At 39.9% G+C, this 26,660-nt stretch overlaps 1 protein-coding gene across 11 annotated transcripts in view; it reads right to left on the bottom strand.

The window, feature by feature from the left end:
* Grm3 (glutamate metabotropic receptor 3) overlaps positions 1 to 19,999 on the bottom strand; it is a 281,504-nt gene extending 261,505 nt beyond the window's left edge. For 6 of the 11 annotated variants that reach the window (XM_039107014.2, XM_039107010.2, XM_039107011.2 and 3 more), the window contains exon 1: positions 19,060 to 19,998. The gene's annotated coding sequence lies outside the window, so the exon portion shown is untranslated. Of the gene's footprint in view, positions 1 to 18,960 lie in introns of all 11 variants that reach the window. The other 5 variants (XM_063285522.1, XM_039107009.2, XM_039107015.2 and 2 more) reach the window with 5 other exon arrangements.
* Between the last annotated feature and the right edge of the window lie 6,661 nt (positions 20,000 to 26,660).

Genomic DNA, 26,660 nt, shown 5'->3' with positions numbered 1-26,660 from the left:
TCAGGTGACAACACATGCTGGTGAGGATGCAGAGAAAGAGGAACACTCCTCCATTGTTGGTGAGATTGCAAACTGGTACAACAATTCTTCAAATCAGTCTGGAGGTTCCTCAAAAAATTGGACATTCCATTACCTAGGACCCAGCTCTACTTCTCCTGGGCATATAACCAAAAGACGCTCCAACATACAACAAGGAAACATGCACCACTATGTTCATAGCAGCCTTATTTATAATAGCCAGAAGCTGGAAAGGACCCAGATGTCCTTCAACAGAGGATGGATACAGAAAATGTGGTTCATCTACACAATGGAGTTCTATTCAGCTTTCAAAAACAATGACTTCATGAAATTTATAGACAAACAGATTGAATTAGAAAATATCATCCTGTGTGAGGCAACCCCATCACAGAAAAACACACATTGTATGCACTCACTGATAAGTGGATATTAGTCCAAAAGCTCAAATTATCCAAGATACAATCTACAGACCACATGAAGCTCAAAAGGAAGGATGACCAAAGTGCAGATGCTTCACTCCTTCTTAAAATGGGGAACAAAAATATTAATAGGAGAGATTATGGAGGCAAAGTTTGGAGCATAGACTGAAAGAATGGCCATTCAGAGCCTGCTCCACACGTGGCCCTTATATATACAGTCACCAAAACTAGATAAGATTGAGGAATCAATAACAGCCAGAGCAGGTCAAATACAGAGGCAAATGCTAGTAGCAAACCACTGAACTGAGTACAAGACCCCTGTTGGAGGAATTAGAGAAAGAATTGACAGAGCTGAAGGGGCTTACAACCCCATAAAAACAACCATACCAACCAACTAGAGCTCCCAGGGACTAAACCACCACCCAAACATTATACATGGACTGACCCATGGCTTTAGTTGCATATGTTGCAGAGGATTGCCTCATTGGGCAACAATGGAAGGAGAAGCCCTTGGTCCTGCCAATGTTGGATCCCCAGTGTAGGGGAATGTCAGGGGACACAGTAAGGGGGTAGATGGAGAAGGGAAAACCCTTATAGAAGAAGGGAAGGGGAAGAGGGTTGGGGCTTATGGACAGGAAAATGGGAAAGGGAATAACATTTGAAACATAAATTTAAAAAAAATCCAATAAGAAAAAGGAAAAAAAGAAGCATTTCTAACTGTTATTAGTTACCTGAATCTTTGGATCACAATCAAAATTCATATTTTTATCTAGCAATCTCCTTTTTTTCCTTTATAATGGCTACTGATTCAGACTTGGGATGCAGCATTCTTTACTGACAAACTTTACGAATAGGAATTGTTTGGCTAAAAAAAAAACTAGGGAAGCATCTGGAACACATGGGCACTGGAAAAAATTTCCTGAACAAAACACCAATGGCTTATGCTCTAAGATCAAGAATCGACAAATGGGATCTCATAAAACTGCAAAGCTTCTGTAAGGCAAAGGACACTGTGGTTAGGACAAAATGGCAACCAACAGATTGGGAAAAGATCTTTACCAATCCTACAACAGATAGAGGCCTTATATCCAAAATATACAAAGAACTCAAGAAGTTAGACCGCAGGGAGACAAATAACCCTATTAAAAAATGGGGTTTAGAGCTAAACAAAGAATTCACAGCTGAGGAATGCCGAATGGCTGAGAAACACCTAAAGAAATGTTCAACATCTTTAGTCATAAGGGAAATGCAAATCAAAACAACCCTGAGATTTCACCTCACACCAGTGAGAATGGCTAAGATCAAAAACTCAGGTGACAGCAAATGCTGGCGAGGATGCGGAGAAAGAGGAACACTCCTCCATTGTTGGTGGGATTGCAGACTGGTACAACCATTCTGGAAATCAGTCTGGAGGTTCCTCAGAAAATTGGACATTGAACTGCCTGAGGATCCAGCTATACCTCTCTTGGGCATATACCCAAAAGATGCCCCAACATATAAAAAAGACACGTGCTCCACTATGTTCATCGCAGCCTTATTTATAATAGCCAGAAGCTGGAAAGAACCCAGATGCCCTTCAACAGAGGAGTGGATACAGAAAATGTGGTACATCTACACAATGGAATATTACTCAGCTATCAAAAACAATGACTTTATGAAATTTGTAGGCAAATGGTTGGAACTGGAGAATATCATCCTGAGTGAGGTAACCCAATCACAGAAAGACATACATGGTATGCCCTCATTGATAAGTGGCTATTAGCTGAAATGCTTGAATTACCCTAGATGCCTAGAACAAATGAAACTCAAGACAGATGATCAAAATGTGAATGCTTCATTCCTTCTTTAAAAGGGGAACAAGAATACCCTTGGCAGGGAAGAGAGAGGCAAAGATTAAAACAGAGACTGAAGCAACACCCATTCAGAGCCTGCCCCACATGTGGCCCATACATATACAGCCATCCAATTAGACAAGATGGATGAAGCAAAGAAGTGCAGGCCGACAGGAGCCGGATGTAGATCGCTCCTGAGAGACACAGCCAGAATACAGCAAATACAGAGGCGAATGCCAGCAGCAAACCACTGAACTGAGAATAGGATCCCCGTTGAAGGAATCAGAGAAAGAACTGGAAGAGCTTGAAGGGGCTCGAGACCCCTTATGAACAACAATGCCAAGCAACCAGAGCTTCCAGGGACTAAGCCACTACCTAAAGACTATACATGGACTGACCCTGGACTCTGACCTCATAGGTAGCAATGAATATCCTAGTAAGAGCACCAGTGGAAGGGGAAGCCCTGGGTCTTGCTAAGACTGAACCCTCAGTGAACTAGACTGTTGGGGGGAGGGCGGCAATGGGGGGAGGGTTGGGAGGGGAACACCCATAAGGAAGGGGAGGGGGGAGGGGGGAGGGGGGAGGGGGATGTTTGCCCAGAAACCAGGAAAGGGAATAACACTCGAAATGTATATAAGAAATACTCAAGTTAATAAAAAAAAAAGAAAGAAATATCGAAGTTCAATAGTACAATTTTAAAGATGAGTAAAATGAGTCCCCGAATGATAGTTAAGCATTACTATGTTTATTCAATAAATACGCATTGATCTTCTGCTATGTCATACATCTTCTTCCACATAGCAGGTATGCAGCTGTGAATAAGCAGCTACTTCTACAGAGCTAAGATAAACCATTAAAATCGAGGGGGTTTTAATGGGTTTAAAGTAGTACAGGGAGGTCGAAGTGCACAAGCCAGGAAGGACTAACCTCAGGAAGTCAGAATGGGCACTGAACTTGAGAAAGTCTGAAGGAGAGACAGGGATGAGTCAGTGCCCTGGAAGGTTACAATGCTGTGGGGAGGCTGACGGAGAGGAAGGATAGTGGTGCAAGTCGCTCTGGTTTGACTGTAACAAGAAGGGTAAAGGCTCCGAAGGAAGACAGTGGTGACTGTTTCTGGATAAATTTTATCAAGTCACAGTTTTACAGAACATGTTTTTATTCCTCTATTTTTGTTTTAGAAGATTTACATGGTCACGTCTGTCCTGCTTTGTGAGACAGGGTCTCCCGTGTAGCTCAGGCTAGCTCCAACTTCACAATCCTACGTCTGAGTTTAAGCGCTGACATTACGCTTGTGCGCGGCTGCTCTTGGCCTTCACCTCACACGGGGCTTTCTTTGACATAGTTCCTGAAGGATGGTCTTTTAAAAACACCCTCCCCGTTTCTTTATTAAGCAAGGGACTTGATACAGCATGCACCTTTCTCTTGTTGGGAAGGAACATGATTAGCTTAATTGTTTTGGCTGGTGTTTCCTCGCCCAACAGCTAATTCCTACCTACGAGGCACTATTCATCTCTGTGTCTATTAAGATTTATTTCATACTTCCTATTCCCATTGCCACTGTCCTAGTTTGGGCCATCATTACCTCTCACCTGGAGTGTTGCCATAACCTGCCAGCTCATCTCCCTGCTTCCCAAACCTTTATTTCCTCATATTTGTCTTCATAACTTGCTTTCAGACTTCGATGCTCGAGTGATTTTAAAGGATTCTCTCCGCCTACAGAAGAAATCGCACCCACTGTTCCATTTTCCGTGAGAGTTTTACCGTCTACTCTGACCTTTCACGCGCTCTATCCCTTAGCAGGAACAAATCATACAAGGAAATCCCAGGCTTTGGTCGCCTTTCCATAGGCTCAGAGTGGTTCCTTCTTTAAGATCTGAACATGCTTTTAGGGTCTGGTCTACACAAGTAAAATTTCCATGATGTTGAAAAGAAGTATCGCGAGCCTTATGCCCGCATAGCTTAGAGCCTATACTTTCCTATTATTGCAGTTACATTTGCATATGTTGCTCCTCTCTTGTGAGATTTTATATTCTTTGGACGTACTGATGTATTCTCCTCTCTGATCTCAATATATCATCTAATGCCTTGAAAGCAGCAGACGCTTAAAGACTTACTTCAGTGGATTGATGTCACTCTTTCATGACATCTTAAAATATTCATATGAAGTTATTTTGTTTGAGATTCAAAATGCCTTTAGGAAAACAGTATAATCTGTGGATTGAAATTAAAAATGTAACAATTCTTATTTTTAAAGTACAGCGTATGAAGGGCAGAGCATGCATTAATATTTTAACATGCAATGTGCATACTGATTAAATTTAAAAATTAAAAATAGAATTTATTCACTCATGAAATACTTATTAAATACTGCTGCATGTTCCATTTGTTATTATGGATTTACTTATAGAAAGGATATAAGATAGACCTGCCTTCTCGTAGACCATTCTGATCAGGAAGATAAATCCATCTGAAGTTTCTGTTTTGTATAAGCCTTGACAGAGGAATCTCCATGTAAGATGTCTATAGAACTTGTAAACACTTGTAATTTTGTATTACATTTTTAAAGATTTTTTTGTAAATTTTATATGTATGGAGTGTCTTCTTGCTTTTATGTATATGTGTGCCTAGTCACTTTTGACCTCTGAGAGGACAGAAGAGGGCAAAGGTCACCTGGAACCAGAGTTATGTGGACGATCATAAGCCACCATGTGGGTGCTGGAAACCAAATTCTGGTCCTCTGTAAAAGCAACAAGTGATCTTAGCCAGCAGCTCATCTATCTAGCCCACATTTATTGTTTTCTTAAAGAAATTAAAAAGCACTTTTAGGGCAGAGTAGAGGGTGGGGATTCCTGTGAAGAAGGAAAATGGATGCATACCCTCATTACATAATGAATGGAAATGCGAGGCTATCACAGTGAACCCCGTGATCTGTATGTTACGCATGTGTTAATACTAAGAATTATAATGGTGCGTTTTTGTAAAACTAAACACTTATGGCCAACAAGCAAAGTAGAAAACGGTAAATATCTAAGGAGGTAAATGTACTGTAACATTGTGTACTAAAGAGGGTAGCATTAGGAAATACGTCTGAGGATGAAAGAACACAGACACTGGAACAGTGACTAGTGCTGTTTCCAGTCTGGGCAAGGCAGAGGAGATAAGAAGCAGCAGCTACATAGCTGTGGTGGCAGAGGATCATCTGGAATAGAGACATTGCTACCTGGACTAGGTTCTCAAGCTTAAGAGATCTCTCCTGAGAGACACAGCCAGAATACTGCAAATACAGAGGCGAATGTCAGCAGCAAACCACTGAACTGAGAACAGGACCCCCATTGAAGGAATCAGAGAAAGAACTGGAAGAGCTTGAAGGGGCTCGAGACCCCATATGTACAACAATGCCAAGCAACCAGAGCTTCCAGGGACTAAGCCACTACCTAAAGACTATACATGGACTGACCCTGGGCTCTGACCTCATAGGTAGCAATGAATATCCTAGTAAGAGCACCAGTGGAAGGGGAAGCCCTGGGTCCTGCCAAGACTGAACCCCCCAGTGAACGGGATTGTTGGGGGGAGGGCGGTAATGGGGGGAGGATGGGGAGGGGAACACCGGTAGAGATGGGGAAGGGGAGGGGTTAGGGGGATGTTGGCCCGGAAACCGGGAAAGGGAATAACAATCGAAATGTAAATTAGAAATACTCAATTTAATAAAGATGGAAGAAAAAAAAAGAGCTCCAGGCAAATGAAAAAACAAAAGAGTTTTCCTGATACTCAGTATGTATTTCCTGTAGACTGAACACAATTGAAAGGAACTCAGTCCACAAGTTATGTATTAATAATAGGGCACCAAGAGAGGGAACCATGTGACCCGGACCGCTGAAGGAGAAAAAACTGAGGTGCTCTGCTCAGGCAAAAGAGAAAGGTACTGGGAGACTCAGATACAGAGACCAGGAGACCCAGGGACTGAACCTGCAGCAGCGGGAAGGAGTTTGCATCACGCATGTGTGATCACACATACCCTGAGACTTGATCTTAAACTTCTAGGGTCACAGGATTTGTGAAAACTGCCAGGTAAGAACTTCTCCCCATACTACCTTCCATTTCAACTTTGCAGAAGTCAGAATCAGAGTCAGTAACAGCAACAAAGAAACATTGATCAGAACCCCTGGGAACACACAAGCTTTCTTTTCCAGATGTTAATGCAAAACATGACAGCTTCTGCTGTCGTGAAGAAAATATACCTGGAGTGTTCAAAGTTTCAATCATCATATTGGTTCAAGTGTACTATTTTCTTTTAAATAAAGATTGTTTAGTAACTACGGTTTCTCATTATCTTATTGCACAAGCATATTTTACTGAATAAATCTTAAATGAGGAGTAAAATAAAGATAAACTTGCTTATTATTCTACCTATATTCTATGCCTGCCAAAACATAAGTTACTATTCAGGCATAAGTCTGCATAGATGTTTTAGACAAAACTTTGATAACACAGATGAAAACATCATAGACTTAGATGATTGTGAAATTAGATTTAACTATAGGTTTATAGAAAGGAAGAAAACATTTAAAATGACTACAGTGATGTACAAGTGATATCTTGGGTGAATGGAGAAAGCAGATGTTGGAATTGAGGAAGATGACTAGAAAGTTATTTTTAAATGATGAGTTTCCATCTAGTTCTTTGAAAATCTAGGGATTGAATGGGACAGCCTGCTATGTATCAAGATTCTCCTACGGGATTGTGCTTCAGAGGATTGAACCTGAGGCCTCACACAGGCGAGGCAAGAATTCTGTATCACTAAGTGAGTTGGTCTGAATGAAAATGGCCCCCATAGGCTCACAGGGAGGTGTGGCCTTGTTGGAATCTGGAACTATGAGGAAAAGAAATGGTTTGGGGCGGTGATAGCTTTTGGCTTTGGATACATATAGCCTGATGTATAGGGAAACTCCTGTAGAATTACCAAGTGGCTCTGTAACCAACAGAAAGGCAGGCTCTGCAGGAGCTGCAGTTTGACTTTTAACAGGTAAACACTGTGATGTCTGAGATTCTTGGACTTAAAAAATGTCTGAAAGCATGGGGGTCTGGGCTTTGCTCTTGCTCCTTTATGAATTTGAGCGAAGGCAAAGTTTGAGAAGGCTCCCTGGGAGAAGAACCTGGTGACTCAGTCTGAGGCCCCTGCACCCTCTACTGCCCATCCACCATTCTCTCCTCAGTGTTTTTCCCATGTGGTTCTGAGCGCTGCTTAGGAAGCTATCTTTGTGAGGTCTGCCAACCTCAGCTAAGCAACCATTCACTTGAACACAGTGGAAGCTGCGTGGAAAATATAAGTTGCCAAATGGAGTTCTCACTCCTGTTGCCCTGCAGATCTGGAGGGGAATGGAGAATTGGGACAGAACAATTCTTTCCTATGCCCTTTAGGTTATAAAAATACAGCCATCAAGGGGTTGGGGATTTGGCTCAGTGGCAGAGCGCTTGCCTAGGAAGCGCAAGGCCCTGGGTTCGGTCTCCAGCTCCGAAAAAAAAGAAACAAACAAAAAAAAATACAGCCATCAAAACAACTTCAGTGTAAAAAAAGGATATCAACAAATGCGGTTTCTTATCTTCAAAAAAAAAACACAAATGATAGTTTTGCTAACTAATAAATTTAAAGTGTCAGTAGCTTTACAAAATAGCAATATTATAGTAAAATTTGCAGAGCAAACAGAGGGAGAGGTTTTCTAATCTGAAGGTTGTAAACATTCATACTTTGTAAGTGCTTATTTATTTTTTATAGGAATTTAGTACAGGTGACAGAATAAATGCCTTTGCAATGAAATTAGATTTCTAGAAAGTCAGCCTGCTCCTATAACTCATAGAAACTGCTTTATTAGTTGAGGTTAATTAATAAATATTCACCTCATAGAGTTCAGACAACTGGTTAATCCAATTATACTACAAGGATGTGGTAAATAATTTGGTACAAGCAGTTCACAGAATGTTCTCTGTAGGACCATGATTCCATGCTAAATCGATTTGTACTGATTACTTGAGTATTTCCAAAATTCATATGCTAAAAACTTAACCCTCGATTTGTTAGTATCTACAGATGAAGTCCTTGGGAGATAGACTTAGATGGAGTCTGTACTTATACCAGGGTTCTTGTTGACAGAACGAGTGTCGTAATAAGTACAGGCAATGGAGTTCTCTCTTCCACTGACACATGGGTGGATGCAGCAAAATGCCTTCAATTGAGAAGTTATACACTAAGTTTGCTGGTACCTTGGCCTTGGATACCTTACTGTCCAGAATTGTTTGCCACTATAGTATTTTGTTATAGTCTCCTGTACAGTGTAATTGAGGAATGGTTCCCAAACTTGCATTTTTCTCATGAATAATCTGAAGCTTAGTCAATATGTAGATTCTTTACCCTAAGTTCCACCTGTAGTTTTCCTCATTAGTCTGGGATGTGTCTGCCCCATTGTCTTCATTGTGAAGAGATTCGGATGTTGGCTTTTGTGGGGCTATTTTTTTGGCTAAGTGTTGTATGTGGCAGAGGCAATTTTCAATGTAACAGACAGAAGCTGAGGCTGGCATTCTCTCTCCTCCTCCTTAAACATTCCAACTTCTTCCAGCCCAGGTGCCACCGGTTTCTTTTCCACACCACACAGCGAAGTTATAAGTTAGGATCTTAGAAGAAACGTGGGGAGGGAGAGTGCTGTATATCACTCAGTCTTCTTCTCCGAAAGCTTCATTTGTTCAAGGGAAGGTCTACCTCATCCTAAATTAGCCAATTCTGAGCATTTATGAAGCCAGATCCACAGAAGGCCTTACTTTCTGCAGAACGGCAATGAAGACAAATGCCGTAGCGCTCAGACACTCCTAGCGAACAGGGTGAAGGCAGTGTTCTGAAAAACAATCCCTGTGGTTCCTTTGGAGACGATGTACACTCACTAGCTTTAGAGATGTATGTGTTTGTATTTTTCGAATGAGACTTTTTTTGCTTCAATTTTGAACGGTTTCATGAACCAAGGCAGATGTCAGAAGAGATAGTTTACAAAAGTAGGGCTTTAAATATTTCTCCAAAGGACAGGCCTTGGTCATTAGGTAAATGTGTCTGTCTCCCATTGTGGCTTCTTATCAGTGTTGAAGTGAGGTGTGGTGTCCATCACTCTTACTTAGCTAGACAGAAATCATCTGGACTAAGGAATCAGCAAATGGAGGGTTTCTGCTTTTTCAGAGGGAAAAAAAATAAAATGTTTGAAAATAGAAACAGTTAATTATATTCCTCAGATCTCATTTTCTCCTTGAGGCAGACACAAATTCCAACTGTTTCTGACCCTGTACTGCCATCTCTCAAACTGGCATGAATTTTGGCATATTTTTTGAAAGCAGTTTCTTCTATGTTGTAGTCACTAACACATGGTGTATTGAAACTGCTAAGTAAAATAGGAAATATTGCTAATGATCTATCTGCTATGTATTATTAACAATTGAAGGAAATGGCTTCTGCCAGATGGAGGGACCGATCTGGGGTTTCCATTCTTTTCTTTCAAGCCTACAAAAATATTGTAACACGATTCACATTCAGAGGAAGGCCTCTGAAGAAGACTCATACTTCAGGTCTTCAGCCCTGTGACAGCAGGGTATAAGTTTATGCAAGTAAGACAACTTGTTTGTGAGAAAGCAGCCAGGTCAAAGGCGATGAGATAGGAGCTCCTAGATGGTGGTCTTACAGACTGAGCAGGCCACAGTATTTCTCTTACTCTTAGTGGGTTATAAACTGAGAATCTCTGTGCTTTTTTAGTTGCAGTCTGCTGGATACATTTACAGACAAATGCCCCAGTGCATAAAATTACTGAGACTACAGAAAGATGAAGTTATTATTCCAGCTGGACGGAGGCATTTCAAAGTTTTAGTATTCTACAGAACACCTTTTCCAGGTTGTTTACTTAGGGGGGAATAATGAGGTTGGAAGAGAAGAGACACAGGGACATTTTAGCCTTACCAAGCAAAAAGGCTGTTTCTTCAGAGACTGAATTCTTCTGATTGTATTTACTTTTTGAGAGATTGTGATACTTCTTGAGATCAGCTGCAGGGAATTTATTTCTTTAACATTTTCAGAGCCAGTATTTATTCCGCAGGTTGTTACCAAATCTATCATCTTTCTACATAGTTTTACTTCTCTGATTTTCTTTAGACATATTTAATTATAAATAATGTTTCAGATTACTTATTTCACTATATTTACTTGTTTTTAGGAAGAGTTTTGTTTGGAGTAGATGATGTCTTGTCCTGTAGGACCTTTTCTGGGTCCCACTCATTGGTCTTTGTTTTCTGCCTTTAGGAAACACTCCCCTTCATTTGAATCTCAAAAATTTGTTGAGTGAAAGAAAACATGGCAAAGAAACATTAAACTGGGTGACAATATATTTTATGTTATAATTGACAAAGTTTACATTGGGGTTAGAAACAAGTTTTTTTTTTTCAAATGTCCAGGAAATATTTTTTAAACGTTTTTTTCTTTTTTCTTTTTTTTCTTCATTTTTATAAAATTGGGTATTTCTTATTTACATTTCGATTGTTATTCCCTTTCCCAGTTTCCAGGTCAAAATCCCCCTAACCCTTCCCTCTCCCCTTCTATATGGGTGTTCCCCTCCCCATCCTCCCCCTATTACCACCCTCCCCCCAACAATCCCCTTCCCTGGGGCTTCAGTCTTGGCAGGACCAAGGGCTTCCCCTTCCACTAGTGCCCTTACTAGGCTATTCATTGCTACCTAAGCAGTTGGAGCCCAGGGTCAGTCCACGTATAGTCTTTGGGTAGTGGCTTAGTCCCTTGAAGCTCTGGTTGGTTGGCATTGTTGCTCATATGGGGTCTCGAGCCCCTTCAAGCTCTTCCAGTCCTTTCTCTGATTCCTTCAACGGGGGTCCCGTTCTCAGTTAAGTGATTTGTTGCTGGCATTTGCCTATGTATTTGCTGTATTCTGGCTGTGTCTCTCAGGAGAGAGCTACATCCCGTTCCTGTCAGCCTGCACTTCTTTGCTTCATCCATCTTACCTAGTTTGGTGGCTGTATATGTATGGGCCACATGTGGGGCAGGCTCTGAATGGGTGTTCCTTCTGCCTCTGTTTTAATCTTTGCCTCCCTATTCCCTCCCAAGGGTATTCTTGTTCTCCTTTTAAAGAAGGAGTGAAGCATTCGCATTTTGATCATCTGTCTTGAATTTCATGTGTTCTAGGCATCTAGGGTAATTCGAGCATTTGGGCTAATAGCCACTTATCAATGAGTGCATACCATGTGTGTTTTTCTGTGATTGGGTTACCTCACTCAGGATGATATTTTCCAGTTCCCTCCATTTGCCTATGAATTTCATAAAGTCATTGTTTTTGATAGCTGAGTAATATTCCATTGTGTAGATGTACCACATTTTCTGTATCCATTCCTCTGTTGAAGGGCATCTGGGTTCTTTCCAGCTTCTGGCTATTATAAATAAGACTGCTATGAACATAGTGGAGCATGTGTCTTTGTTATATGTTGGGGCATCTTTTGGGTATATGCCCAAGAGAGATATAGCTAGGTCCACAGGTAGTTCAATGTCAAATTTTCTGAGGAACCTCCAGACTGATTTTCAGAATGTTTGTACCAGTCTGCAATCCCACCAACAATGGAGGAGTGCTCCTCTTTCTCCAAATCCTCACCAGCATCTGCTGTCGCTGGAGTTTTTGATGGAGTTTTTGATCTTAGCCATTCCGACTGGTGTGAGGTGGAATTTCAGGGTTGTTTTGATTTGCATTTCCCTTATGACTAAAGAAACCATTTAAACAACCCCATAACTCTGAAAGAAATAGAAGCAGTCATTAAAAGCCTCCCAACCAAAAGGAGCCCAGGTCCAGATCGGTTCAGTGCAGAATTCTATCAGACCTTCATAGAACACCTCATACCAATACTATCCAAACTATTCCACAAAATTGAAACAGATGGAGCACTACCGAATTCCTTCTACGAAGCCACAATTACTCTTATATCTAAACCACACAAAGACCCAACAAAGAAAGAGAACTTCAGACCAATTTCCCTTATGAATATCAATGCAAAAATACTCAATAAAATTCTTGCAAACCGAATCCAAGAGCACATCAAAACAATCATCCATCATGATCAAGTAGGCTTCATTCCAGGGATGCAGGGATGGTTTAATATACAGAAAACCGTCAATGTAATCCACTATATAAACAAACTGAAAGATAAAAACCACATGATCATTTCACTAGATGCTGAGAAAGCATTTGACAAAATTCAACACCCCTTCATGATAAAAGTCCTGGAAAGAATAGGAATTCAAGGCCCATACCTAAACATAGTAAAAGACATATACAGCAAACCAGTAGCTAATATTAAACTAAATGGAGAGAAACTTGAAGCAATCCCACTAAAATCAGGGACTAGACAAGGCTGCCCACTCTCTCCCTACTTATTCAATATAGTTCTCAAAGTCCTAGCCAGAGCAATCAGACAACAAAAGGAAATCAAAGGGATACAGATTGGAAAGGAAGAAGTCAAAATATCACTATTTGCAGATGATATGATTGTATATTTAAGTGATCCCAAAAGTTCCACCAGAGAACTACTAAGCCTGATAAACAACTTCAACAAAGTGGCTGGGTATAAAATTAACTCAAATAAATCAGTAGCCTCCCTCTATACAAAAGAGAAACAAGCTGAGAAAGAAGTTAGGGAAATGACACCCTTCATAATAGTCCCAAATAATATAAAAGACCTTGGTGGGACTTTAACCAAGCAAGTGAAAGATAGCATGGTAAGAATTTCAAGCCTCTGAAGAAAGAAATTGAAGAAGATCTCAGAAGATGGGAAGATCTCCCATGCTCATGGATTGGCAGCATTAATATATATATATATATATATATACATATATATATACATATATATATTAACATAGTAAAAATGGCCATTTTACCAAAAGTGATCTACAGATTCAAACCCCATCAAAATTCCAATCCAATTCTTCAGAGAGTTAAAATCAAGTTTTTATTTTTGTTTGGTACCTGCTCTGGAGCAAGTGATTGGATCACCATTTCTTCTGTTAAAAAGGCTCACAGGTGTGTCCTTGACTCACTGAATTCTTGTAACATGTTATAGTAGAATTATTGCCACAGGATAACTGGTCAGTAATGATCTACTATTAGGACATATCAGTAGTTTTGTCTTTCTACAGAATCTAGCACAGTATTTCTATAGAGCATGTGTGTGTGTGTGTGTATGTGTGCTTGTATGTGTGTGTGTGTGTGCTTGTGTGTGTGTGTGTGTATGCTTTGTGTGTGTGTGTGTGGTGAGAGAGAAAGATAGAGATATATAAAGAGAGACAGAGAGACAGAGACAGAGACAGACAGAGACAGAGAATGTCTGTGCATTTGCTTGTCTTATATCCAAATGAACATATTAAATAAAGGAGTCCAGTTTTTAATTTGGCTGATATTCCTTTCAATAGCTCCTTTTATTTTATTTTGTTCTGTGTGCTTGCATCCATGTGGGTTTGTTAGTATGTGTGCACATGTATGTACTGGTGTAAATTTCTTTGTATGTGTGTTTGTGTGTGTGTGTGTGTGTGTGTGTGTGTGTGTGTACACATACTCATTCATGTGCAAAGGCATGACATCTCTGTCTGGCCTTCCTTAAAATTTTTCAGGCTTTTTTTTTGAGCAGATTATCACTGAATACTTATTTGCCAACACTGCCTGGTCAGAAAGTGTACAGGATCCTCCCAGCTCTACCTTCTCAGCTTGGGATTATACGCTCATGCTGTCATGTCTGGTTGCTAAGTAAGTACTGGGAACTTGGTTCTTTGTGCTTAAATGGAAAGTGATTTTATGGACTAAAAAAATTTCTCTTAGCTCCATATTCTGTTCTAATGAAGAATTTCAAATTTAAATTTTTGAGCCGTATCAAGTTTACATATGCTTGCAATGTTTTTCTATGTATTTTGTCACTTTGTGTCCTCACTATATACCCCAAATCTTATTTTGTTCATAAGAAGCGCTAGTAAATACCTTCCCATGGGTTGTTTTGCTAAGAGCTGACTTTTCTGGTTGTATTCTTTTACTGAAAAGAGTTCAGTGAGAATGACTCCACACACTGTAAAACTCATCACTGGTCTAGCGATTGTAATGCTCTTAGAATTCCTACGTTGTATGTATTGGCTGTAAGTTTTTGAAAACCATTCATCTAGATTTTGAAAATTGCTATGTGTTTGGTGAATGTCTATGGTACTTTTGGTAGAAGTGACTTTTGGTAGAAAGAGCAATGATAATAAAAGTACATTCTGACAGGAAGCTAAACCTGAGGAGCTCTTATGCTTTCTGTGCAACCATCATCTACATAGGTGGCTTTGTTCTGAAACATGACATCTGGCTGTAGACTTTGTATAGATGATATATGAACATTTTCTAAGTGGATCTGTCTGTCTTTTTAAAGTGCAGTGTGTACTTTTCCAGTTCGGTAGCAGGACTGCTGATTTGATAGGAAGATAGAATCTATGTAGAGCATCACTTCTTAGAGTGCCTCTCTGGTTCCACGGTGAAATCGCAAATATATTAATGGCCTACTTTTCCTGTACTGAGAAAATCGATTTTCCCTTTGTTTCTAAGGAAAATCATTCTGAGGGTACTCAGCACTGTGTGATGAATGGCACTATAAAAACACTTTAGGATTTCAGACGGGAGAAGACTGACTTAACATTTGTTTGCTCTATGCAGCCCAACTCAATTCCCATAAAAATAGAGCTAGTTTTGTATTGGTCTGTCTCCCCTAAGTTTCCTAAGTCTGCACAGATGTTTCTGTGTATAGTCTAATGCCCAACAAGATATAAAGACAGCCAAGCATCTTATGGCTTTTGATAGCTTCTAGATTTGCCAAGTGTACCTTGGAAGGTAGTTCCTTGTCATTTGCTCCTCAACTGTTAGTAAAAGCCTGCATTTCAGTGCCTAGCACAGGGAGAAACAATTGAGTGGGAGATCGAGGTTACCAAGATATTTGCTAAAGAATCTTAAAGAAGCCTACACATGGATGTCTTGCAGCCAGATTTTAAGTGAGCAGAATAAAATCCTGTTTTTCCCCCTTGTGGTTATTTCAGGGTTTTTTATTTTTAAAGTAACCTTCACATATGTCTCTTCCATATAAGCCTAAATATATTTTATGTTGGTATCTGCATGATGGGAGCTTACTTTTCATGATACAGAACACTGAACAACATGCTCTTAATTCCAGGTTTTTTAGTTGGTGTGAAGTGGCCCCTGAAAATTCTCACAGAACTACAGCTCTGTAGTTCACACACAGCTAACTTCCTTACACTTTAACATTCTTAGCACATTCTATTAATTAAGGGAATCACTCTCATTTCAGCAGTGGGATTTACATGACAACAGCTTCTGGGGTTCACTGGAGCATCAGACCAGCATGTCACAAGACTCCCTTGTAGTGTGGGTGGTGACAGGGCTCTATTGACAACAAATTTGCAATGAAAATATCTCACAAATGTTCAACCACCCAGAACATTACATAGAAAGGATCATCTGGGTATTTACATAGGCCACTAGTGTCAGGGAAGACAATGTCCCATCTTATATTAACCAGACAAATTATTAGGCCATATAGTCACACACAAACACATAAGTGTCCTAAAACATGTATAATATCGAGACGAGATGTGGCTACGGAATTGGCACCCAAGTGTTTTCTTATGTTATCTTGTATTTTACATGTCCTGTATAAATGTTGGATGATGATCTTAAATTGTACAAGAGAATGGACTAGCCCAGAGGAATAAATGATAAGGAGTTAGCAATAAGATAAATTAGAGTCATGAAAGGATCAAGCTGAATATCCAAACTTCTTAATAGAGAGAAGCATTGCACTACGAAATAGTGTTTCAAAAGCTCTGGAAGAAGTTATCACATGACCTGTCAAAAAATACACTGTACTAAAGCACTCCAAGATACAGTAATGGTGCAAGGACCCAGGCAACACCAGAGATGGCAGGAGGAGGATGACTAATGGTTTGTGTGGTCTCCGCTACTATGATTGTACTCATTTTCTGTGCTTAGGCTGGGTAAATAATCTTCTCTCATTTTACTCTGCTTCTTGAAAGCAATTTCAGCAAATTTGTCTAATGTAGAATTAGATACATTTAGCACAGTCTCAAAAGAATGGGCAATCAACTCAGCATAAAACAGCAGAGAGAGACAACTGTGTGTGAACAGCGGCTCTCTTTAGGAATTGGCTCTGGAGAAGACGAGTTGCCCTGCAGCTCTGGCCTAATCCATTCTGTAGAAGTTTCCTCCTCTTTTTATCAAAGGAGATGATTTTTTTCCCTTTTTTGAGTGGGTTCTTGAGATAACGTTGAATACAGAAAACAAATCGAAACACTTCAGTCTCAAGCTGATAGGACACACCTTGATAGGTACTAGCAAAACCCACAAAGAATCATGGCTCATTTTGTGACTTATGCTTACAAGAATGGACAAGAAATAGGGATCATTAATTTGAAAATGACTTTTGAGCTCAAAGAAGATGAGAGTATTCCTGAGAAAGTTGTAAGTTATTATTGCTATGAATTTTGCAAAATTGGATAATCCAAGACTGTGTTTCTGATTGATCACCTGTCATGAGGTAGAGAAGAGAAACAGATGACCTTTGGATGGACTGGATCTTTCATTCAACAGAGATATTAATGATAACGTATAAAAAAGACCATGTTCGTGCTATCTTTGCATTTGTTCAACTTACCAAGTTTAATTTCAATGACATAAAATAACAGAAGTGCTACTGATGTTAGGCAATCTTGAAATAAGTAATAAGATTCATACTTCTCCCCATATGTATACTGTCACTTTGAAAATACAGCCATCATGCAAACATACTTTCTTTATCTACTGATGACATATAGCTGAGAAACACTGTGCACTTTAAATAGAGACGTAGATCTTTCCTTTGTGCACTGAGATTTTTTTTTAATGTATTAAGTTTCACATTTTATGGAAAAGATATAGTGCACAGAAGTAGATGTTTTCAGTATTTTGAAGTGTGAGTGGGGTTGGATTTAATAATACAAAGTGTTCTTCTTATATTGTTTTAGTCCCATGAATGCAAATATAGTTTTCTTTGTTTCATGTATGCTAGAATACGTTTCAAAACTTCTTGTGCTTTCTTTTTTCTTTTTTTTTTTAATCATGAGCACCAAAAGTATCATTTAGCATGTAAATCAAGAGAATCCAAGGCACGTCCATTCAAAATACCCGTGTGGGGAACCAGAACCCAAAGGTGTGGACAGCTTAAACCTACAGGTGTGAGAAATCCTTATAACGGCAAGCCATTGCTATTACAAAGTGAAAATTAATTTATTAAGGTTTGTTGCACTTTGACTTTCAGATTGTCAAATTATATTGGGCTGATTTTGGGGGGTGGAGGGCAAATAATAGTACAGGATACTAACAGCTAATCTTTGGTAAGATGTTATCCACAGGAATCTGGGGAATGGGAATCTCGATATTTTGATTAATGCTGATACTCAATATATATATGTACACAACAGAGTTCAAGTGGTAACCTCAAACTGTGATCAGATAAGCCAAAGCCAATTTAGATACGAAGACAGGTAAATGGATATTTCCAAAGGGATGCTACCTCCCTCCCCGCCCCCCAAGTTGCTAAACAAGCACTCCCAGGGACCAGGAACACAAAGAAATTTAAGCAACCAACTGCTGAGGTGCTTAACATTAAAACTCTCTAAGAAATCTTAACTTGCTTTGTACTACTGTGTGATTACATCGGTCATTTACACATCCGGTGTATCTATAACACACCTATTACTGTTCAAACACGAGTACAACTATTCTATAAGTAAATTAAGTGGAATCAGTGACCATACATTTTGAGAAAGGTGGAGTTTTGCCTTCAGAATTGGCAGCACTCTTAAGATATTTTGAAAGCATGTGTTCACTCCCTTAAACCAGCTCTCTGAATGCATTACACCTTTAAGAGACCCTTAGACATTTGTTACCTCACAGAGGAACTTGAAGGAAATCCAAGTGAAATTCCGAAAGAATCAGCTTATTGGATATATTACCTAGTCTATTTTTGGACCACGGATCTCCCGCCCTCTCCGAGTTATCTCACTGCCAGATAAGAAAATAGAACAGGATCAATGGGTAGATATGCTTTGAGTCTGGTTCTTGAATTTCTTTTTTGGCTCAAGTCAAAAAGAGCAAAGGGCAGCGGGTTAGGGATGATTTCCAAGCACGCTTGCTGGTGGGTGAACCTCTGTCTGCCCCTGGCTGCTGAGCTTATCCTGGCAGCACCGGGGGGTCCTACTGACCACTACCCACCTCGCCTGGCAACCTCCACACCCACTTGGAGCTACCAGTGTGTGAGCCACACATCGCAGGGTTCCTGTGCACAAAGCCTTATAAAACCCCCAAGCGCAAAGCTGGATGGAGGCGGTTGGCGAACGAGACCTGTCTCTCTAATTAGTCCCTCTACCTTTCGCTCCCTGGCTGCAGATCTATGCTCTGAAATTGGCCCCTTCCTGAAGGGACAGTAGCGCGCGCACACACAAACTCACTCTTTCACGCACACCCACATTGCTCCTGTGACCCACGTTTTCCACCCCCGGCAGATTATGTAGGGACTGGTCCGTGCTCTACCTCAACTTTCCTCGCTTTGCCGGCCCCACGCGACTCCCGAGCTCCTGCGCCTTCGCTGGGCACCCTCCAGAGGGGCAGGTCCCCTTCTGGGCTGCTTACCTCGCACCGTCAACTCCTGGCAGGAACTGAAGCTGACCGCGGTGGTAGCGGCAGCGGTGAGCCTGCACCCAGGCTCTGGCTCATGGTTGGTCCTCTTCATCCGACACAAAAGAGGGAGCTTGCTGCCTTTGTCCTTTCTAAATCCAAGGGAGAAGTTATTTTGCCCCTGAAATGGCCAACTTGTGCGCGAAGCTTCCTGTCACAGTGCCCCCTGCCCCCGCCCCCGCCCGGCTGCGCGCTGGACCACTGCCCGGTGGCCCAGCATCCAGGCCTCCGAGTCAAGGAGGAGTGGGAAAAGGGAGGGCTAGAGGAGAAGAGCAAGAGGAGGTTGGGAAGAAGGGGACCCAGTGGTCTTCAGCAGAAGGGAGGGGAGCTTTAGAGCCCAGTCGCCCTCCTCCTCTTTGCAGCCAAACCCACTTCCTGGGCTCAGAAGCAACTTTCCTTCACCTTGGCCAGGCTGAAACAGTCGCATCTAATTGGTACTCAGGCGGAGAGGCACGGACCTTCTGACATCCTCTCCTCCTCATTCTCTTTCTCCTTTCCTCTCTCCTCCGTTCCCTTCCCCCTTCTTCCCTCTGTTTATAGGGGTGTATCTGCAGAGTCTTCAGTGAGCTACTGTACCTAAACCCGAAGGTTACAATACGGAAAGCCTGGCGGGGTTGCGAGCTTCTCTGCCCTAAGGTTTGCAGCCCTTAGGCAATGCATGCAAAGGTCGGTGAATTTCGGAGCAGTGGCGTGAAGGGGCGTGGGGAGGTAGAGTGGGAGGTGGCTCCAACTTTGAAGCTCTGCTAGGGCTCAGGCACGCGGGTGGGCAGGGACCGACAGTCATTCCTAGTAAGAACTCTCCTGTGGTCCCTGCGATCAAAAGGCTGACCACACTTGGAGGAGACGTCGAAAGAGGGAGCAGTGTGAGCGAGTGAACCCCGGAGGCCGATACGCAGCTTTGCCCCACACGCGGTTCAACTGCACATTGCGAACCCCTGGGGAGGCTTGTGCAGCACAATCTCTGGGTCAGCAGGGAGGGAGACGCTCCTGTTTCCTAGCAACGCTCATCAATCTTCTCAGGATAGCTCCCTCTGAAGGAATTCGATTGGATAGCCCCTTGAGAGAAGCCACGCCCCTTCAAGAATGCTGGGCTGCTGCTTTTTCGCATTCTCCCAAATTTCTTAGGCAGAAAAAGATTCTAAGGAAGTGCTTAGATAATCTCTTCTTTCTTACCCTCCGGTGCAAGCACACTGGCCCCTTGGAGCTACCCTTTTCCAGTCCCACGTTAATCTTTCTCTAGTCCTACTTCTTCGTTAAGAGGGTCTTCACAGAACCTTTTCTTTCTTTTTAAAATTAAATAAATAAATACCTTAAATCGGTGACGTAGGCACAAAGGAGAAAAAAAAAAACCACACAGAAATAGCTTCAATAGACTGAGAGCTAGAGATAGCATCCTAAAGGAAAAATCCCAGCTTTCCATTCTGTGATTAGAAATGCGTGGTGCTCAATTTCAAAACTGAAATTTCATTAATTTTTCCATCCTGGTGTAGTAACTTTATATTAACCAAGGTCTGAGTTATATGAAGCCAGACTCAATGAAACGATGCTTTAAATGCTACATTATCCTTTAATGTTTTACTCTAAGTTGTTTAGCAACTATTTTCTTTCATAGTCCAGCCAGAAAATTTAAACTACAAAAATACTTTGCCACTGGTGCTTTTGAAAGGAAGCTGATATTTAAAAGAGACACGTGCTTATATAGCACATTGTGCATGCCACCAGACCTAAAATCTTGGGTATTTTAAAAACCAAAAAGGTGGGGTATAGTGAAATGTTGAAATACACATTCTAACACCCTTTATTTCTGAAGTGCAGTAGAATTGCCAGAAAGAAAAGTAACTTCCTCTTTGTGTTTCTGTACAATTAGTTAGCATGTGCTATTCACCCACAAACCTATTAGAATTTTATGAGACAAGTTTTAACCATTTCTGCTCAATAGACTCATAACCATCAAGGAACAAAGACATGAACAGTAGAGAAAATAAAGATTTGCATATTGTTAGAAAACCATACTGGCCCTTTAAGAATGTTTCAGAAGTTATCACCATGCATTTGTCAGACACTATCATATTCAGTTGAAATTAAGAGTAGAGGAGATCCCATGCTTTCATCTCATTAAAAAAAGAAAAGTCCGTTGTGCTTGCAGAAAGAAAGTGCTGATGTCTGGGCTGACTTGCACTCTGTAGGCTGTATACCACATTGGGGCTTACAGTGAGCAGAGGTTGACATAGCAAGCAAACTAGCAATCTGGTATCAATTTTGGTCTTGTGGGACATTTCTTTACTTTCCCATCATGGAAAACTCAGAAAGAAAAGAGAAATGAAGGTGATGCTGATGTTATTTGATACACATTATTTGATTTCAATTCTTTTTCATCTTTCCTAAATGGTGTGCTTCTAACACTGTGCTTAAAAAATACTGTATCTGGGTTCTACAATCTATAAACCAGGAAAAATTGCTCCTATCTCAGAATTATGTCAAAGCTGGCTCCTCAAATAGTCTATAAATATTAATTATGACTATTAGTCTCTGGTTTGCCGTTAACCAATGACATTAGGATTGTTGAGCATAAATAAGAACACTTAATTGAAAATGAATTAGTCTTGAAATTTAATGGTTCTTTAACAATTTAAAAAGCTGGCCGGCTACAATATGGCTCTGCTTTTGTGTTTATTTGTGAGTGTGTACATTTTGAGAGTTAAAACCCCCAGGGGATAGAGCTAAACAGTAACTCCTGCCTAGATGACATGGCGATTAAGAAGTACATTCTTTATTTCCCCCATTCTCCTCAAGTATTCTACTGGGCTCTATTTTAAATCAATTATCATCCACTCTTAAGTACCACTGCTGTAGCACTTTCATTTTTATTAAATCCTTTTTTCAAGTCAAACACGTATGTTTAGCATGTAAGCCATTCTTTCTAAGTTATAGTCTTTACTAACTTGTTTAAGTTTTACTAATTTATGAGCATTTCTTTGGATGATTAATTATGTTTAATCATTTCTTCCTATGACTCTTGACAGGCTGTCTTCCTGTATATATTTGATTTAACTATGGTACATGAAGTATGCCATCTTTACCAGTAATACCCAAAGTGGGTGACCTATGATTTTTTATTACAGACTTCCCTCTTGTCCCTTACTTACTGTCACTAGCATTCCTCATGCCAAATCTCCATTGACTCAACCAATTTTTTTGTGATTTCGATGGTCAGTCAGGGATGTATAGTTTTGATCATGTGTGGTGATAAGGTATCCAGTTTATACTGCACAATTCTAGCTTGTGTTTGTTGTCTGGTTGTATTTCTCATTCTCACAATGCTTCTCAGAATGATCAGGTTTGGTTTGTCAAATGGTGACCTGATCCTGCTGACCACTTGCCTCAGCCTTCATTCACTTGTTTCATCTGCTCTGTGACCCTTAACTTTCTTTGTAAAACTCTTTTTACACAAGATAATACTGAAAGAACAGTTCTGTGAATATGTGTGTGTGTGTGTGTGTGTGTATGTGTGTATTTATTCATTCACACTATCTATATCTATCATCTCTATCTCTATCTTCTATCTTTCTATCATTTATTTATCTACCAATCACAATTTATCATTATCTATCATTATTTTCTACCATCTATCTGTCATCTATCACCTGTCTATCATCTATTTTCAGTCACAATCTATTTATCTATCATTATACTATCATTTATTTATCTATCTACCAATTACAATCTATATATAATCTATCATTATATATACCATCTCTATCTATCTATCTATCTATCTATCTATCTATCTATCTATCTATCCATTAATCTGCCAGTCACAATCTATTTATCATCATTATCTATCACCTATCTATCATTATTATCTATTATTATCAATTATTTATCTATCATCTATCTTCTATCACTTTTTATTATCTATCTTCCTATCATCTATCATCATTATCATCATCATCATCATCATCATTATTATCTATCTATCTATCTATCTATCTATCTATCTATCTATCTATCTACACAAAAAGATCCTGTACTTACTCATAGACAATCCTTATTTATTTTTCACTGCTTTTCAAAGTGTCCCTACTCATTGTATCATCTATGAATTTTAAGTTTAATTATCATAACACAATACAAAAATGAAAATATTCTAATCATTGTTTTGAACACAACTATAAAGCAAAGGGGTGTCAAGATTCCATATTCCCAAGTGAGAATTTGTCAGGTGTCTTACTCTGAAGGCAACATCTTTAATCAGGTAAAGAGTAAAAACCTAGAAAAAGAGTAAAAACCTAGAAACGGGGAAAGGTAGGAAATGGTAGTTGAGAGTTTTTAGGGGTGTTCTACACTTATAAGTCCAGCATTCAATAGTAGGTTCTATTATACAGAAAATCATTTGCTACGTTTCTCTAGAATTAGGGGTACAGTAGACTGCTTTTTCTTTTACTACAGAGGAATGTAAAATGATGCATTTAGCTTCATTTCTCAGTGAGCTGAAGGAGGAGAAGATGTGTGCTATGTGATGGATTTCCTGAGTACTGTATGTTGGAGATGCTTTTTCCTAGTCCTCCCAGAAGACCATGGTAAGACGTCTGTGCGTCCCAGTAGACTGTCTGTTCATAGAATAGGGCAATAGTAATAAAGCCTTCCAGATTGTTCCCTGCATAAAGGTGCCAGTCTGAGGACTGAGAAGGTTGTTTTCTGAGGCTCAGCTTCTTTTGTGAGCCTACCTCAGCCTGCTGGGAGGCCTCCTGTTTGTACTTCACTAGTCTTTTAAAAATTCATATGAAGGGCTGTAGGAGTTGCCTTCCAGTGAAGTGGGTAGGGTAGTAAGTGTCCATTCATGAATGGTTCACCAGAATCAGGTCAAGTTCTGCAGTGAGGGATTCCCAGTGCTGCAGAATCTTCAAAGTATTCATAATTGGCATCAGGAAACTCAGTCATGGACACCTACTGAGCTCATGGAGCAGCAATGCTAGATCAGTTCTGGACAAAAAGGACTTTTCTTGGCCCTTCACATTTTGTACTTCAGACCTCTTCATCTCATGGGCATCAAAAGTTCTGGCTATTGATTGAGGGAGGGAGCATCCGAAAATTGGATGGACACAAAGAAGAGCCTGTTGGACCTTACTGCAGGCTTCCTAGTGCTGTCTTTTGGAACTGATGGAGCAGAAAGGCTTTAACTCTCACAGGTATTGGTGCTGGGTCTTACTTTGCTTTAGTTGTTATCCCATCTAAATCTCAGCCAGTCCCCCACATAATAAGAAGAAGGAAGGGGATTTTATCTGGAACACTCTGAAGGTCAAAGTGCTATCTTTGCAATATATTCAAGGAGATAAGAACAAGCATCATTGGTAAGATACAGAGACCTAGTGATGGGAAAGAAGAAAGGTGTTTTTGTGGGGCTTTATTAGACCCACTTTTCAGACTTATAGTCACACAACTGATTGTCAATTTGTGTGTGTGTGTGTGTGTGTGTGTGTGTGTAGGTTCAAAGGACAACTATGAGTGTTGATGAGCCTTTCACCTTGTTTGAAACACTTTCCTGTTTTCTGCTGCTTCCTGTCTTCCTATTTTGGGCTAGCTGGTCCAAAGCTTTTGGGATTCTCTTGTCTCCTGCTTTAGGAACACCATACTGAGATTACTCATTTTGAATACCGTGCTAGCTTTATCTGTGTTTAAACTTAGATTCTCATGGAAGCTGTCTACCAAGCAAATTACTTTTCATTTGTTCCCCTAATTCTCACAAGGAAGGAAAACTATCCTTGTGTATTTAATATGCTTTTTTTAATTACTTTTTGTCTTAAACACTGTACAGTAGCAACTAAAATGTAGTAGGTTACAAACTTAAATGTTTAAATATTAAAATATTTTGTGTTAAGAATGTCTTATTTGAAACTTTATTATATTACTTGTGTGTGTGTGTGTGTGTGTGTGTGTGTGTGTGTACTGTTTCTTCCATGTGTATTTAAATATATGTGGACATATATTTGTAGGCATGTGAATATAAGAAGCTGACATTGAGTGTTTCCTCTGATCTTTGTCTACTTGAACTGTTAGCTTGACAATTCAGCTAGTATGGCTAGCCAGTTTGTTCTGTGGAACCCTGTGCATGAGTGATGAGTTATGGGCTTGCCAGCATTCCAACCAAATTCCTAAGATATGCTCAGCTAGTGCTTTACACACGGACCTATTTTCACATTTTTATTTTTGATCATCAGCACAATAAATACTAATAAAACTAATCCATTTCTTTGTACTACTAATCATGAGTAATTGAAAACCTTGTCATTCACATACAAACTGGGTGCATCCTGTGGAGGAGTTATGGCTACAGTATTTTCTTGTAATTCTCTCTTACTTATGGAAATATATTTATAAGTTTTGATTTGTATACATACATATGTATATATGTATATGTACATACATGTGTGTGTGTGTGGGGGGGGTTATGGTAAGGAGGGAAAACTAAACAGGGATAGATAATGAATTAATGAGTAAACTTCCAAAAATTAAAAAAGCACCTTGTCTTATGTAATATGGCTGAGCAAGTAGAGTCTAAACAAAGCATGAACTTCTGAGGAGGAGAATGTATGGAAAGAGTTTAAATGTATTAATACATTTCATCAGACTATAAACCTCACTAGGGGTGGGAGTATTGGAGCCATTTTCTTGTCTTGGGTGCTATGAAACTACATGTCATGGTGCACATCTTAGCAGACATCTGACAAAGGGGGAAAAGACCTTTTTAGGGCTTTTGTCTCAGATACAGGCTTTCATATTCTGCAAACTATTTTTTTATTTTTAAGCTTATGTACATGATTTTTTAATTGTGAGAGTGAAGCAATAGGATCTGGAAAAACTTCTAGGCATTGTAAATGAGTTAAAACCTTCTGCCCCAGGCCTTGTTTGAGGGAGTTAATTCATAAAAATAGTGTATATATGATTAATGATATTAATAAAGGCCTGTGCCTTCAGTTTAAATAAAAGGTGACAGCAAGTGCATCAGGAAAGTGTAGGACAGAAAAGCATGCCAGCTAAGTTTGTTTGACAATCTAGATGTTTATTTTAGATATTTGGTGTAGATCTTCGCTGTGTATTTTAGATATAAAATGCCGATGTTATTTATGTTGGTCTTATGTTGGTTCACTTTTTCTTGACAATCCCGATCTGTTTTTCACACCTGGAAATAACAGTATTCTGCCTGTCATTACTAATTGGCTTTTCATGTCAAAACAAAGTTTGATAGTTTGTTCTTATCCACACAATCCAGTACCACTCTTTGGAAATGATGGTAGACCACTCGGTGCCAACCATCTCTAATCCAAAGAAAACAGGGTGGGAGATTTAAACTCTGAAGATGTTTTATAGTGACAGTGAGCAGAAGTTTCAACAATCTGCTAAAACAATCTAACATATGAAATTCTTTACGAGGTATTGCTATGTGGTAGATATGGAAACTATGCATTTCTCAAGATGAAATGTGAGGGAGCACAAGTGACCTTGACAAAGAGTCCACTACTCCAGGACCACGACAGGTCAAAATTAAGCTTTAAAAA

This window comes from Rattus norvegicus, chromosome 4 (genome assembly GCF_036323735.1).
Source record: "Rattus norvegicus strain BN/NHsdMcwi chromosome 4, GRCr8, whole genome shotgun sequence".
Classification (NCBI taxonomy): domain Eukaryota; kingdom Metazoa; phylum Chordata; class Mammalia; order Rodentia; family Muridae; genus Rattus; species Rattus norvegicus.
The sequence above is the reverse complement of the archived record's forward strand: the minus strand, read 5'-3'. Positions and strand labels throughout refer to the sequence as shown.